The 17,504-nt window shown below is 39.4% G+C and overlaps 1 long non-coding RNA gene across 1 annotated transcript; it reads left to right on the plus strand.

Annotated features, from left to right (window-relative positions):
• The first annotated feature begins 15,466 nt into the window (after window positions 1–15,466).
• On the plus strand, window positions 15,467–17,192 carry LOC124401611. The gene is made up of 2 exons (XR_006928593.1): window positions 15,467–15,572; window positions 16,894–17,192. It is a non-coding gene; the product is annotated as an uncharacterized LOC124401611 (long non-coding RNA).
• Window positions 17,193–17,504: the final 312 nt, after the last annotated feature.

Raw genomic sequence — 17,504 nt, forward strand, 5'->3', positions numbered from 1 at the left:
TTTTGACAGCCCTAATTAATATATTAATACAAAATGAATTTCAAATGTTGTTATCTAACGTATGTATCCAGGCTCAACAACCACTAAATAGAACACAAGCAGAGAAAAGATAATGATGATCAAGTGATCAGAAATGTCTCTGTTCTCAGTCATGTTTAAATCGCTGACTCCCTCTGTCTCATCCACTTTAACCCCATACTTTGTGTTGCCTTTTGACAGCATCGTGGCTGAATACACACACTTTATCCTCATTGTTCTCTTTGTAAACTAGTCTGCATCTGTGATGTGTAATAATCAGTAAATGATACACCAGTGGTAGATTGAAAAAGCCACACAAGACAAGAAATAGGTTGATGGGCTAAAAATGACATGCAGTAAGAAGAAAAAATATTGACATTTCACCAAATAGATTAAAAAAAAAGTAGCGAGTCCCAGCTCTGTTTATAGTTCAGGGAAATTATTTTCTTCATATGTTAGGAGGGCGATGTCAGAGCACAGGGTTAGTCATGAAATAAGATAAGGGCCAAGACAAAAACGTAGCTTTTCATTGAAGGGAGCCTTTAGTCACTAATTCAACAACACTTTATATTCTTGTTAGCATATTATGACAATATGACAATTGTGAAAATAAGTTAACTTCTCTGACATTATCACTGGATCTACTGGATCAACCTTGTGGTGTTTTTTAATACTTCACAAACTTAAAAATTTTAAACTGTAAGTTCCATCTCCAGTCTATCAGATTATTAGGTTTTATCTGCTAACCGATCATCATCCAAAATATAGATTGCTGTCAGATCAACCACTCACCACTGAGAACTTAGTATCCCAGAATGCATTATGGCGTGAATGCATGGCAACATTACATATCAATTTCATTAATTTAAGAACTCTAATAAAGTTAACAGTCACTGGACATCTGATTTCTGCACTCACACATTTTTCCAATCAAACACTTGCAGACTTGCAACATGAGGACATAGACACAGTTGTTGGTAGTCTTTTTATAAAAATATGTAGCAGAACCCACAATTTTTTCTTGCTTTTTGATTGAAAAAAATATGTACACATAGTAATTAGTAAGTAGCTTAGTAAGCTATATTATGTATTTCTGTAGCTCCCAGCCAGACGTCCGCACCTGTCTAAAAGTTGTTTGGCACACTCTTCATGTGCAAACTGCTCCAGCTGTCTCAAGTTTGAGGGATGCCTTCTCCAGACTCCATGTTTCCACTCTTTGCATAGATGTTGAATAGGATTCAGATTAAGGCCCATAGAAAACAACTTCTAAATAGTTCAGTAAATTGCTCTGGACTATTTGTTAGTTGTTGTATGTTTTTGAACCATTATCCTGTTTGATGTCTCTGTAGTTGCTGTACTTGCTAAAAAAAAAAAGCTCCAGTTTTGTCTCATCTGTCCAAAAGACATTCTCTCGAAAGGATTGTGTCTTGTCCATATGAATTTCATCAAGTTGGAAAGAAGACAATTTGTCTGAGATATCACTATAACATATATATGTATGATTTACAAAACAGACAAGGCAAGAAATGAACTTTGAACTGTCAAAATGTACATTTTGAGTCTCCAAGCCCCACTGGGAACATCGCCCAGCCGTTGTTCCTCGCTGGGGGTGCCCTCAGTTCTGGAATTCCACTAGGGGTATTGCTTCGCCTGGGTTTTTTTCTGGGGATGCTGTCACTCCGCCTCCAATCACCGACAAGGCCTTCCCTCCGCCCCTGAGCCCAGATGAGGCTGTCGCTCCACCCCCTAGCCCCGTCGAGGCAGTTGCTCCGCCCTGATCCCTGTGGAGACTGTCGCTCCGCCCCCATTCAACAACGAGGTTGCCGAATCGCCCCCTGAGCTCTGACGAGGCCATCGCTCTGCCCTGGGCACAGAGGAAGCAGTCGCTCTGCCCCGGGCACCGGTGAGGGTGTTGCACTGCCGCCTGGCACCAAAAAGAGTAACGCAAGGCCTAAGAGTCTGCTCCAGAGCAGTCCCGCCGAGGCCGCCGCTCGGCCTAAGAGTCCCCTCCAGAGTCCCGCCGAGGGGGGCCGCTCCACCTCAGAGTCCCGTCAAGGGCGCCGCTCCACTCCAGAGTCCCGTCAAGGGCGCCGCTTTGCTCCAGAGTCCCTTCGAGGGTGCCAGTCCACTCCAAAATCCCACTGAGGGCGCCGCTCCGCTCCGCTCCAGAGTTCGGCCGAGGGCACTGCTCCGCTCCAGCGTCCCGCCGAGGGTGCCGCTCCGGTCCAGAGTCCCGTCGAGGGGGCCGCTCCACTCCAGAGTTCCGCCAAGGGCTTCGCTCCACTCCAGAACCAGCAGCCACGCCTCCCTCCAAGGCTCACACTCTCACTCAGCCTCTCCCTACTACTAATCATCTACACCTCTCCTCCTCCTACTAATCACCTACACCTGTTCCCCATTTACCTGTCCCCTTTATAAGGTCCCTATTCCCCTTCACTCCGGGTCTGATCTACCATTTACGACTATAGATCACCTGGACTTCCTACCTCTCTGGTTCCCTGTGCTTCCAGACTTCCATGCTTCCAGGCTTCCATGCTCCTGGCTACGCTTCTAAGGAAGCATTCAGTTAAGTTTACCATTTGCTCCAGTCACCTCTCTCATGTGTGTTGAGACAATAAAAGAAATTCTGTTTTACCCCCAGTTAATGTCGCCTGGTTTATCCGTGACAATCTTTTGCGCAGTTTTGTAAATGCAATGAATTAATTTTTCTGATCCTGAATGTTGTTTATTTCTTCTCCATGCACACTGATTAACCTTCCTAATGAATAATACTTTTAATCAGACTGTGCCTCAAACAAAGTGTGTCGTTTTGCATGTGTGGGCATTTCAAAGTACGTGATAGTCACAGTTTCACAGTTAGGCGAAGTTAATTCTTTTTTAAGATACTCTTCAGATGAAATTATTTGTAAATTAGAGTTAGGGTTATTTACATTTCTTTGGTTGTTGAAAACAACTATCCTAGACAGAAAATGGACTAAAGATTTTTGCACTTCATATTCAGGCAATATATTATAAATGGTGCTGAGTTGCCGACAGTCTTTTAATTTGGCTATTTAATGAAAATCAAAATATATACTATGGGAAGATAATATTTCATAGCAATAATTAAAAATACAGATTTACTATTACTATATACTAATTATTCAAAAGCCTAAATGCATGGCATCTGAAACATCTGCTCTGGTTGTAACTTTATCGTTCCCTGTGGCCTACAGCATGGCATGGACATTGAATTTGCCATCTGTCCTGGTTATTGAGAGACCTCCGGGTTGCTCCTTTTTTCTGTCATATGGCAGGGTCTCTGAACTGTGTCCGCTACGCCACAGTGCTCAGAGGATTTAGGAGAGAGGGACTGGAAAGCAGAGTCCAGCCAGGCAGGCAACCTGATCCTCAGCGTGTGGAGCGTCAGAGTGGACACCCAGAGAGCAAGAGCTTACAATGGAGGCTCTCAGCACACACCCGCACACACGCGCGCACACACACACACAAAGAAGAAGAATGAGAAAGAAAGAGAGAGAAGTTGGAGAACCAGGTGTGTTACAGGTGTGATCTATTACTCTCAATAGATCTGCTCATATGGGAGAAGACAATAGATTGTTATACTTTGTCTTACGATTCAGGCCACATATATTTAAATTTATTTAATGAGAAAAAAGTCAGCCCTGTCACTTCCCACTGCACCACCATTACACACTCAGGTGCAAAAGTATCCCCGTACTTCTCTGTTCCCGGCTCCTAGATTCTTCCCATAAATATGTAACTAAAAAACAGGAATTCCTGTTCTCTTCTGCAATGAAGTAATCTCCCTGATCAAGCGAATGACAAAGCTCTTTATTCAAATGGGCTTAAACATATGCGGGGCAGAACAGGAAGCAGTCACTGGCCCTTCTCCAAAGCAGCTTTGTGATAGTTTAATATAATTATACACTTGATGAAACTTTATTTTAATGCATGTTCATGAGGTTTCGCTTGTCATTCTTAGGTTGGCCAAGTCCACTATGTGATTGACTACAGCATCAGTGTTAAATTCAGCCAGATTTGACCCCTATAGTTTGCTGGAGTCTGATTCCAGGGATCATCTGCTGCACATCTGGCCACAATGTGCTGCTCGCATCAGACTAAGCCACCACAGTGTGAGCTGTCAAGGCACCTAGCATGACAACATTCCTGCTTCAATCCCCGATTCCAATATTTAGCCATGTCCTTCCCTTTCGCTCTCTTTTCTTTCTTTCTTGCTCAGAGAACATATGAAGATAACCTGCAGGGAAACTTGAGCAGCAACAGGCAGAGGCGCCACACACTGTAGGAGACGGCCATCAGTGTGTCATATACAATTATTGCCATATCACTAGATGTCATATTGTGATAGAAGTTAACAACACCATGGAAGATTACCAGAGATATTAACAGAGATAACACTTGACCACTGATTTCATCACCTCCTGGCAGTTATCTCTAAAATATGTGCTCGGAACTCTCTGGTCTCTGTGGCTGCTTAATGCTTTACAAATAAGAGAAAAAACGAATGAGTGTATCAAACGCATCCTCCTATCAGTCATTGAAAGATCGCTATTTGTCTGTCAGTTGGGTTGCATATTTGTACAAAAAGCTTCTAATTTCACTTTAATAATAACACAGTCTAGCCTAGGCATATGTTTTGAAGATAACAAAAACATGGGAGAAGCTGCATGCGTTTAAATTTGCCATTTCAAAACAGCTCACCAAAACTAACTTCTACCAAAATGTCCGACTATACCTATAAACATCTCAGTATGATCAGCTATACATACAATTATATTATGCATTCAATGATTAAACCTGACACATGAGACAATAATATTTTTGAGACAAATGTGAAGTGATGCAATAAACAAACCTCTTTCCATCTCTGGGATCTCATATCCGTTCATTCCTCCAGGACTGCTGCATTCCACTTCCGAATCTTCAGAATGAGTGTCTGGACCTCTAACACAAAGCAGGAGCCACTCAGAACTACAGTCCAAATTTTTTGAATACTTTCCCTTCACTGCAATTTTGAATACACAAAACCACAAACAATTCAATGATGCTATGGTCTTCACTTGCCAAAATGCTTTTAATAATGTCTGTACAGCAAGGACCAAAAACAAACCATCATGGTGCAAATCTGAGCTAAAACAAAAAACAAAAAAAAAGGCAGACAGGACGAGAAGCCAACCTGCAAAAAAGGCAGAGGGACAGAGATAAATGTTGCACAGCTGCCATAAAGAGGAAGATTAGGATAAGGGAAGTGAACTAGGGGATACAGAGATAAGAATAAGATGCACAGCAGTGCTAGAGGTTACAGTATTCACTCCATATAATGCCCAATGTTTGAAATTACATGCGTCAGATGAGTATAGTATATCCTGCTTGGCTGAGCCATGAACCAAGATGACCAACAATAAAGACAATAAAATGTTGACAGAGTGCAAAATTGTGCATTATAGATTACTGCTGTACATATTCACATATGCACAGACATATATGCATGTTAAAGCCTGGCACTGTATTACACCTATGCCCTACAAAATGGCCAGACAGACAGACAGACAGACTTTATAACTATCATAGATAGATAGATAGATAGATAGATAGATAGATAGATAGATAGATAGATAGATAGATAGATAGATAGATAGATAGATAGATAGATAGATAGATAGATCTTTACTGTCATCAAATAAATATAAAAGCACTGGGCAAAGTAATAAATAATAAATAAAAACAAATATACAAATGTTTGAGAAGTTATATTAATGCAAGATGTGTGTAAGGTACATTATGTGTAGAGAATATGGGATATGAACATTTACAGTATTGGATATGTTCAATGTATGCACAACTGTACAAAAGATATACATAGATGACATAAAGATATGAGGATTATCAGATGCTGAGGCACATACAGTATATGTCATATTCCAGTCTTAAATTTAGAAGGTTACATATGTGACCATGGACTCTGGATTTAGGCCTTAAGTCATGACAATATTTTTTTTCCCCTAATGGTCCACCTCTACAGGCAAAGCTTCACAGCACTCATTAATATTTTACACACTGTACCATTTCCTATTGACAATTATTGACAGTTTAAACTGGCAAAGACAATGATTGACAGAATGGAATAATGGAAATGGCAGTAGAGTCAGTTGTCATGGTAACACTGATCTCACACCAATTAATTTTATTGTTCTGGGCTTGCGTATTGACAGAAGCAATACTTGTGATGTGTCCTTTATAACTCTATCCATCTACTGCTGCTGTTTGTGTATCCTAATTTGGCAGGAACAGTGTGCTGGATAGAGATTTATGAATGACTTACTAAGTTTAAGAGTTTAACAAGTCCCGTTTAGGTTCATTTCAAATGAGCTGGAGATTTGCTATTTAGTTTATGCAGTAATTGGGTTGCATGATTAGGCTGTACTTTTGGGCAGTTTAAGAATGTTTTACAATGTTTGCCTACAGTGATGAGAATTTTCACACAAAGGACCAGGAGCAACTACACTATGTCTTGGGTATAAAATCTAGCAATCACTAATGAAATTATAGAACACTCCAGCAAAAATCTAAAATGTAGCCATTAATTAAGTTTAATTCAATTCAATTTTATTTGAATAGTTTTGTCAACAATGGATATTGTTATAAGCAGCTTTAGAGAAATCTAGAGCTTCAATTTGAATTGCAACTGATTGCTAATAAGCAAGCTAGCTTATGCCCAGTGATGACACATGTAGCAAGATTTCTCTTTTCTAATATGATGAAAAACCTCATCACTTAAACTAAATGGACACAGGTTTGTGGAAATCTGACCATTAGATTTATATGTGCTTTTTAAACATCTCATTTAACATTTGGTCCCAATATTGCTGTTCTAATAATCTCCACTCTTCTTTGAAGACTACTACTAGATTTTGTGGAGATCTGTGCACCAACCACTGTAAACCATATCTTCATGTAGCTAGCTTTTTCACACAGGAGCATTGTAATTGTCAGTGAAGGGAAAATTTTATGCAACTGCATCCAAGGAATTTTACACAATTGTGTGCCACCAACTCCAACAGTCTGAGAAAGAAACACAAAGAGATGGAAAAGCATATCTTGGATGGTAGATTTAAATTATGAACAATTATAACTATTGAGGCCAATTTGGTTTCGAGGAGTAATTGGGGAGAGAACGGTGAAGGAGAGATGGTCACTTGTATTTTAGGTTGTATGCTTTTTTTGGTCTACTTCCTAGTTTTACTGAGTAGCAAAGAGCAACTTTTACTCTCCACTCAACTACATATATGATTCAATATATGCACTTTTTACTCTACTATATTTTGATGGACAATGACCATTACCAATTACATTTTGCACCTCTGTTGAAGATGTCATTAAGACTCAACACTCCCCTGCCCCCATCTGCTGCCAGTGAGCGACTTTTTAGCAACACCGGCCTTATTTTCAGTCCAAAAAGTTTGGTAAAATAAAAAAGAAACATTGAAAAATAGAGATTTTAAAGTGAATCAATCAATCAGCTCTGAATATTTGGTTTTACTTTATCTAAAAATATTTACTTTCATTATATTTGTCAGTTGAATACTAACAAATATACTGGTAAATACTGGTACATTTATTTGTTATTTAAAGATCCCTTTTTTGAAAGGTAGCTTTACTACTTGTCTACTTGTTTATGTTTTGACCGAATTGTTTGGTTTTTGTTACATTCTGGCATGCCGAAGAGTGTGTTGTGTTGTGTTGTGTTGTGTTGTGTTGTGTTGTGTTGTGTTGATCTTGGTTAATGCAGTGTTAAGGTGAAAATTTTGATTTGTATTTTAGGAAATAAAACCTCACAAATCTTGTTTTCTTAGTATTAAAATCTGGTGCATCTTAGAGCCTACGTTCAATATGAGTCAAATGCTCAAGTAATGTTTGAATCAGATACTCTAATACATTTACTCAAGTCATATAGGAATTTGCAACTATTAAATTGTAATGGTTTTGCAGCAAGATATTTATATTTATATTTGAATATGATTTTCAGGTACTCTTTACACCTCTGTGTAAATGCTGATGTTCAAGCATTTTTTATACAATAGACAGGTCTGTAAAAAACACCAAGTTATGTAAAGCTTGACTTACTTGAATGCTAAAAAAGGTGCTTAAAAAAATACTTGACAGTAGATTCACAACAAACCAGAACCAAACTAAAATAAAGCTGGCTCTGTCCATTAATTAAATCAATGAAAAGTGGGATTTACAAAAAGTGCAGCAACTGCCCAAAGATTACACAGTAAAATGTCATTGACAGTGGATGTGTGTTCCAGTTTTATCCACACGGTGAAATGAAACAACGTTCCTCCTGAGCCCTGGTGCTACATACAGCAACAATCACAGAAAACAGAAAACACAGGGTTAAGGACTAGTAAGTGTCCTCGCCATGTAAAGTGCATCGTGTGCAACCTGGTGCAAACAGTGCAAAGACAACACAAGACAGTGCAAGACAAATACACAAAACACAAAATACAAAATAGCTCCACCAGTAAAACTGTTGTAAAGAGACAGTAGCAAAAATGTAAACAAAAGAGCAATAGCAGCAATCCATAAAAGATGTGCAAAAATGGCATGTAAACAGTTTATGGTAATGAAGTGATGTAATATGAGTGGTACTGAAGACATGGGTGTGGGAATGAGTACAAGTGTGTGTCGAGTCTGGGCTGTACAGATCAGTAACACCGTTGTGTGTGTGTGTGTGTGTGTGTGTGTGTGTGTGTGGGTTCAGTTCAGTTCTGTGTTGAGAAGCCTAATGGCTTGAGGAAAGAAACTGTTACCCAGTCTGGATGTGGCAGACCGAATGCTTCAGAACCACTTCCCTGATGGCAGGAGGGTGAAGAGTGTGTGCGACGGGTGTGTGGGGTCGTCCACAATGCTGTTGGCTTTGCGGATGCAGCATGTGGTGTAAATGTCCATGATAGAGCGGAGAGAGACTCTGATGATCTTCTCAGCTGTCCTCACTATCCTCTGTAGGGTATTGTGATCTGAGAAGGTGCCGTTCCCAAACTGGGCAGTGATGCAGCTGCTCAAGATGTTCTCAATGGTCCCTCTGTAGAACATGGTCAGGATAGGGGGAGGGAGATGGGCTTTTCTCAGGAAGTGGAGACACTGCTGGGCTTTCTTGGTGATGGAGCTGGTGTTGAGTGAAGAGGTAAGGTTATTCGCCAGATGAACACCAAGGAATTTGGTGCTCTTGACAATCCCCACGGAGGATCCATTGATGATCAGTGGAGAATGGTTGCTCTGTGCTCTTCTGAAGTCAACAATCATCTCTTTAGTTTTGTCGACGTTTAGAGACAGGTTGTTGGCTCCACACAAGCCGTTAACCGTTGTACCTCCTCCCTGTATGCTGACTCATCGTTCTTGCTGATGAGACCCACCACGGTCGTGTCATCGGCGAACTTGATGATGTGATTTGAGCTGTGCATTGCTACACAGTCATAGGTCAGCAGAGTGAACAGCAGTGGACTGAGCACACAGCCCTGAGGTGCCCCAATGCTCAGTGTGGTGCTGCTGGAGATGCTGTTTCCGATCCAGACTGACTGAAGTCTCCCAGTCAGGAAGTCCAAGATCCAGTTACAGAGGGAGGTATTCAGGCCCAGTAGGCCCAGCTTCTCAATCAGGTGCTAAGGAATGATTGTGTTGAATGCTGAGCTAAAGTCTATGAACAACATTTGTACATAAGAGTCCTTGTTGTCTAGGTGGGTGAGGGGCAGATGAAGGGTGGTAGAGGTGCATGGGGTCCAGTGCGTGTGGAAGCTGGGTCTTGACATGCCTCATGACGAGCATCTCGAAGCACTTCATCACGATGGGTGCAAGCGTGATGGGCAATAGTCATTGAGGCAGGAGACAGTAGACTTCTTCGGCACGGGAACGATGGTCGTCGTCTTGAGGCACGTAGGAACAATGGTGCTGCTCAGGGAGATGTTGAAGATGTCGGTAAAGACATCCACTAGCTGTTGTGCACGTTCCCTGAGCACTCTGCCAGGAATGTTGTCTGGTCCAGCAGACTTCCGTGGGTTAACTCTGCATAGAGTTTTCCTCACTTCAGCTGTGGTTAGACAGACTTATACACCTTAAAGCCTAATAAGAAACTATGTCATATTTTCAACAACATAAACAGTGCTCTCTATTTTAAATTAAATATTAAATTATTAAGTAATTATTTACAATCAAAATCATAGGCAAAATCTTTTTCTAACTACCGTAATAGTTAAACCTTAAATTCCTGGGTGCATAAGACTTCTTCTTAATGGCCTGGAGAAGTTCTTGAGCAGGGATGTGCAAACAGACAGAACAGCACAAAGTAAACAGTCATTAATCCGCAGGCTAACATACAGACCTCCTTCTCCATTTCTAAAAACAAGCTCATGATAACCTTATACAGCTTCTGTACACAGGCTGTCTGCTGTCTGAAGAGCAGATTCTAGTCTCCTATGTTATCAATCTTTACTAGGTTCCTCTACAATTATGTGCGATGCATTAGCACTGATGAGGAGGTAATGATGAGATCCAAATAGACTGTACACTGAGAATGAACCCAGTATGGGTAGGGCTTATGATATCAGTCTCACAGACACACAGGCCTATACACACATTATCACATGACTGTGCAATGGAATGCGATCCAGAAGATACGCTCACACATAGTTCCCTGATTCTTTGGCCGTCACACTCCCATCTCCTAAGTGTAATAAAGACTCCATGACCAAATAGTTTGACAAGGGCCTGGAAGAAGATCTGAGTGTGAGTCAGCCCTTGAGTGAGACCAAGTTTGTGTGTGTGACTGTGATCTACAGAATTCCTAGAAGAATGACTGTGACCATTTTTGATTTCAGTCAGACTTGCCATGCCAACACAAAGCAAGATGCTTATTAGGAAGCATAGACAGTATTTGATGTCCAGTTATGGAGATGGCAGATCTTCTAACGCATTCTGTGAAACGATGCTTTTATCCCATGTGCTCAACATTTCTGGGTTCATTAGAGCCTGGTTATTAGAGTGCATGTCCAATAGCTTTAGCACAAAGTAACCGTAGCACGATTCGGGAGGTGATTTGATTTCAATGATTACACACATTCTGAGGGAGTTTTTCTCCCAGCCAGGTTGCTGAACGTGCGGGTCAGGAAGCGGTCAGTGAAGTGCAGTGAGGATACAGAAAGCAGGGTACAGTGAGGCCCAATAGGACATTTCATGAGCCGTCTCTTTGAGTTGTAACACAGACAAAAACTAGGAAGATGAATGACAATGTGTTTAGTCAGACCACCACTACATCCAAACCCAGAATCACTACACATGCTTAGGCTGCTTAATCTACAGGATGATATAAACACTGAGTCAGTAGATACAGAGCTCTTGGTGCTTCCATACGTTTCCATTTCTCCATGGAATGCAAATTACTTTTAACTGGTTTTCGGTGAACACTGTTATTGCAGTTACCCTCCAGCTCTGTTAGTCGGACATCGGTATCAGGTTTTCTTGACAGACTTGTTCAAGTCTTTCAATTCACAGATGGCAAAGGGTGCCAATATTTAACAAAGTTTGGGCCCTGCAGTTAGCACATTGTGAGCTGAAACACTGGCCTGAATGTTTTTAAAGTGCTGGGAGGAGGAAAAGCCTGCTTGTAGATCTTTAGTCTTTACACAAAATGCTCGGTAATGTGAGGGTCTCACAGGAGGCTTTTACTGGCTGCCCCAAGGCTCAATGGCTTCTGCTAAAACCATCAGAGAGAATGCTGACACAGGCTAGCCTGCTAAACGGCGAGCCATAAATATGAAATCAACAACAGCAACTGAACTTCTCATCCTCCCCACAAACTGAACACACACACACACACACACACACACACACACACACACACATTCAAACATGCTGCACAGACAGAAACTCAGTAGCTTCAATTACAGTAATTAAATTTACATTCACTGTAACTCACTTTCAGTAACTACTTTATCCTTGTCAGGATTGCTGTACTTTCATGAAAGTATGGGTGATAAATATCCCACACATGTGACAGGCCATATATGGTTTTATTTGAACACATTAACAGCATACTTGTACACTCCTGTACACTCCTCCATGCAGCACAATTCCAGCTCCTATATATTATCAGATGTACTTTATATTCACAGTAGAGGTTTTTAAAAAGGCTCTAGAGATTAAGATGGGCATCGCAAAACATTACATACAAGTATTTCTACTGGTTTTGAGAGAAAGGTTTTTCCTTTGAAGTAAAGGTAAGGCTCTGGGTTACTGATCGGAAGGTCAGGGGTTCAAACCACAGTATCGCCAAGCTGCTAATCTTGGACCCTCAAGCAAGGCTCTTTTGCCTCCATGCTCAGGGTGCTGTATCATGGCTAAGAATTTCTCTGTGCTGTAAGGTACATGTGACAAATATAAAATGCCTTTCTTTCTTTCTTTCTTTCTTTCTTTCTTTCTTTCTTTCTTTTTAATTAAAGAAAATTAATTTTGTATTATGTATATTATTTGTTATTGGATACATCACTATTTTTTTTTTATGAATAATTACAACTATTATAAAAAGAATTGCTCTCTGGAAAGCCAAGCTCAAACAATACAAAAGAACAGCAATAAATAAAGTAACCAACAAGATATATTGTAGTGAGGCACAGTTCCATTTTTTTTAAAGCATCAGAACAAACCAGGGGCATATAATATTAGTGCCATATATCAGCGGGTATTTTAATGACTTTATTATATTTATATAATTATATATTCTATAACAGAGGATGTAGCTCACTGGTTATGGCTATGGGGTCCTGCTCTGAAAGTTGATTGTTCAAGACCCAGTATCAGCAAGCTGCAACGCTTGGGCCCTTGAGCAAGGCCCTTGATCCTCTGTGGTCTAGGGGGGCTTTATAATGGCTGACTCTGCCCTCTGACCCCAGATTCCTAACATCGCTGGGATATGTGAAGGAAGAATTCCACTGTGCTGTAATGTACATGTGACAAGTAAAAAGCTCCTTTATCCCCTTTATATTTGGAGCTAAACACTAGGTACATACACCTCATAATGTGTTGCATTTCTAGGGCTATCTACACTATACACTGATGGTGAACATCAACATTCCAGTAACAAAAAAACATCGCTGGAAAACTAGGAAAATGCAGGAGCTACACGGGAAAGCTCATTTGAGGACAACCAAAGTGGTTAAATAACTGAACATTTTAAACCTGGCTATGATCTAATTGTAGTAAAATGCTCAGAAAAGGCAATGCATTTTCAATTCAAAACAGTTGATTCAATTTTATGGGAGGTTTAAATTCTATTAAATCAGTTAAAAAAATCCACAAAAGTGTTCATGCTTTAGTTTGTATCAGTGGTGGATAAATTAGCTCATTCTACTACTTGAGTAAAAGTGAAAATCATGTGTTTATATATTACTCCAGTAAAAGTAACCCTTTTATATCCTTACTTGAGTAAGCAAAGTATTTGCTTTAAATGGTCTTAAGTGTCCAGAACAAAATTGCTGACCTATGAGAACCTGTTTTTTTTCTGAAATGTAGTGGAGTAAAAAGTTTCCCAAAATATAAAAAGTACAGATTCTTAATGTTTACTCGTTTACAGAAAAAAAGTACAAATACTTGGCTAGTGGCCACTTTTAATGTAATGAGCACTGAGCACTAACAAGGTTTGTCAATGGAAATTTGTTCAAGTTTTGTCATTTATGTTTTGGTTAACTACATACTAAAGCTTTAAGACTTAAAGATTTACAGTGTTATTGTATGTGTGCAGCCAAAAACAGGGCTGGTGTGAATAATTTGTTAAAAAAAATAACCTGATCCTTGTGCTGACCTATGTTTTTACATGCTGGTTAATGGGGACTAAAGATTCAATATGTCTAGTGTTTTGGAAATATGCTATATCATCTAAACAGTGCAAAAAATGACATTAGCATGACATGTTCTTATTATAAATCGACATGAAAAAAACAAATAGAAGATTATTACATTTTAGCAGACAATTTTTCTCATTTAAAGCATTTAATTCTAGACAAATGGCACAATTATTTGCCAGTAGTTTATATTCAACATGTACTATATGAACAAAGGTTTGTGGACAACTGACCAAAAGATTTGCATGTGCCTTTTGAACCTATTCCGTATTTAGTCCCCATAAGCTCCACTCTTCTAGGAAGATGTTTCACTAGTTTGGAGTGTGCTTGTCCTCATTTAGATGCAAGGGCTTTAGTAAAGTCAGGTACTGATGTAAGTGAGGTGAGGAGGCCTGGGGTGCAGTTAGAGTTCAAATTCATCACAAAGGTGTTCAGTAGGGTTGAGGTCAAAGCTCTATAGCAGGCTACTCAAGATCTTCCACTCCAACCCATGTAAATTATATCTTTATGGAGCTAGCTTTGTGCACAGGGGCATTGTCATGCTGGAACATGTTTGGGTTTACTAAATTAAATAAGGTAAAGATGCTACTGCATCCTAAGATGTCCTATAAAATTGTGTGCCTTCAACTTTGTGGTAACAGTCTGAGGGGAAACATATATAGCTGGAAAAATAAATACCTTGGTCCATATTGTGTATTTTCCTTTTTTGGAATTTATTTCATGAATCATTCAGTATCAGACATAGAGACCTTTCACTGATGCAAATGATTAAGTTGTGCTTTTTTTTTCACAGAAAGATCTTAAAAGCCTTGCCAACTCAAGTGTTCCATTAAAAATGTTTAAACATTTATAAATAATGATCCCTGTGCTAATAAGATAAAAAAATAAAAAATAAATAAAAATTTAATTGTTAACATTTGCATAGATCATGGATTATTCCCTGTCATCTTTAAGAGTTGAAGAGCTACTAAATATAAACTTGATCTTGAAGCAATTTAGCTATTTTATACCTTATAAATAATTTTGTAATAATATCTGAAACCCTAGACTGTTGCTTCATTATGGTATGGTCAAAGAGCACTCCTCCCAGATAAACACCTCGGGAGGATACTGCCACATTTTTAACACTTGGCCTAAGGTACTCTGTTTGCAATAAAATTATTGTTTGAACAGTGCCATTTGAGCAGCCGCTAAATCAAATGACCGCCGAGCACCCAAGACTAAAACTGGCTTTCATTATAACTTAATGGTCTGTTTTCACGCCATTCACATTCACTTTGGGCCTTATTGGATCCAGCTGAGGTTAATCATCCCACCATGAAACCTTCATGGCCAGATCACAGATGAGCCATGCCACCATACCAGACACTGTGGCATCACTCATGCATGCCTGCATAACAATGAGTGAGTATGTATGTGTGTTTTTAACACAGCGCTAAAAATTACGACACTTGGGTAATGCAAAGCTTTCATATGGTTAGAGGGTTTTTTCTTGCCTTGATGCATTTGTTTCCATTTAGTTAAGCACATATTTTCTTCACTGCCTGTGTGCTTCAACATTCTCCATGCTGTTTATGTTCAATCATGCAAGAGATAATCATCAAAGAAGCTGGGCCTGAATCTCAACACATACTTATATGGGTAAGTAACTTGGCTCTCTTTATTCTCCCAAGCTCTCTTATCAGACTAATCTAAAGATGGGTTTTACTGTGAGAAATCCTTGCATTATTAAGAAAAAATATTCGATTACTTTATTTGCTAGCGCCCTACATACTAGCAACACATAGGAAGCTAAGAATAAAACCTGTGAAATAAAGGGAAGAAAATAATCAATTTCTGTTGCTTGTTAAAGATATTTCCGCTGATATGTATGAGGTTGATCACAGTCTCCTAAAAGACCTCTAAGGTCTCTAAGGAGGATCAAAACCATGCTACATTCCAGTCTACACTGAGGTCAAGATATGATCTGAAGATGTATGTAGATCAGATATTTTCCTTTAGAAAATATACACCGTTGACAATTTGTCTCTTAAAGATAGTACTAGACATCAAAGGAAGATCTTGTATGACATGTTTATACATTTGTATAATACCGTATACACTAGGTGCAGGGTTTTATTTGGTAAAATACTTTCAACTATCTGGAAGCTGAAGAAAACCCCAAACAATGTGCCTTATGACATTCATGCCTGTTATGGCTCATGGAAACAAAGTGATGTTTTATTTCACTGTGAAATACAGTGCTGGAAATGTCATTTTGCCATAGTGTATGTCTCTGCTTCTAAATTCAGCCAAGCCTTACTACTCACATGTTCTCTCTCTCATGCTTTTTCTCTTTGTTTCTATTATATTCCCTCCCACCCATGCACACTTACAATACAATCTCACATGTTGGCTAATATAATTCCAGCATTCAGAGGGATCAGAGTGCAGGCCTGTTGCCATGGCAGTGCCAGGTTTGAATAAACACAGGGGGCTCCTTTCCGGTACGAGGTCTTACAACCTCTGATCTCTTGACCTAAGGTCACTGTCACAACCTCACCTTAACTGCTGAGGGTCTCTGCTCTATCCAGAATACAAACAAAAAGTCAAGGGCTACAAATGCCTCACTGGGTATGGGTCCTGTTCCTGTTATTTATAATGGGTGTCTTTAAGTTTACAAAAAGAAAAAAAACCTTGCATTTACTTGCTAAAGAGGTTTCTTTGCTAAAACCTCTTTAGCTGAAAAAACTCACTGTGATAAAACCATGACAGGAATCCGACTACACCAGTGCAATTATTAATCTATTAATATAGTATCTATGTGGATGTGTTACCAGGAAATTTCTTATGGGTTTAACATGAAGTCTATTTTGTAGAACTGTTCATTGATGGAGACTTGAAAGCAAAATCGTTTGTGGCTTTTACAGACCAAAGTTTTTGTCATGGCTACTAATGACACAGAAATCTCATGTATCTTTAGCCCGTTGTTGTCTGGCCATACTCAGGAACAGCGAGTGATTTTCAAGTGATGAGAACTCCAAAAAGAACTAGGAGTGTTCAGGCAGGCCAAACCTGTTTCATCATGTCAATGCCCCTGCACACAAAGCCAACTACCTGTGGATGTGGTTTACAAGGGTAGGAGTGGAAAATCTTGAGTGATTTATTTTCTATAATACAAAGCAGATTGTACACCTCAACACTGCATTAACCAAGATCAACACAACAGCCTCTTCAACAACATTGCCTCTTCTGCAGAATAAATATATTGCATGCAAAATGTCACTGATTATGGTCATTGTCAATTAAAACATAGTGAAGTAAAAAGTACATCCATTGAAACATAGTAGTTGAGTAGAGAGTAAAAGTTACTTAAATCTTTGATACTCAGCATAACCAGAAAGTAGCCAAAATTGACCTAAATAACGCAATGAAGTACAATTATTCAAATACTTTACACCAATGTGTCAGTACCTGACTTTAGTATAAAAAGCCTTTTACAAATCACCAATTATCAATTTATATAATATTTTCTTGCCTATTTACAAATATTTGCTATAGCTATTTTTGCTTAAGTATGTGCATTGCATACAC

Source organism: Silurus meridionalis, chromosome 2 (genome assembly GCF_014805685.1).
Source record: "Silurus meridionalis isolate SWU-2019-XX chromosome 2, ASM1480568v1, whole genome shotgun sequence".
Taxonomy (NCBI): Eukaryota; Metazoa; Chordata; class Actinopteri; order Siluriformes; family Siluridae; genus Silurus; species Silurus meridionalis.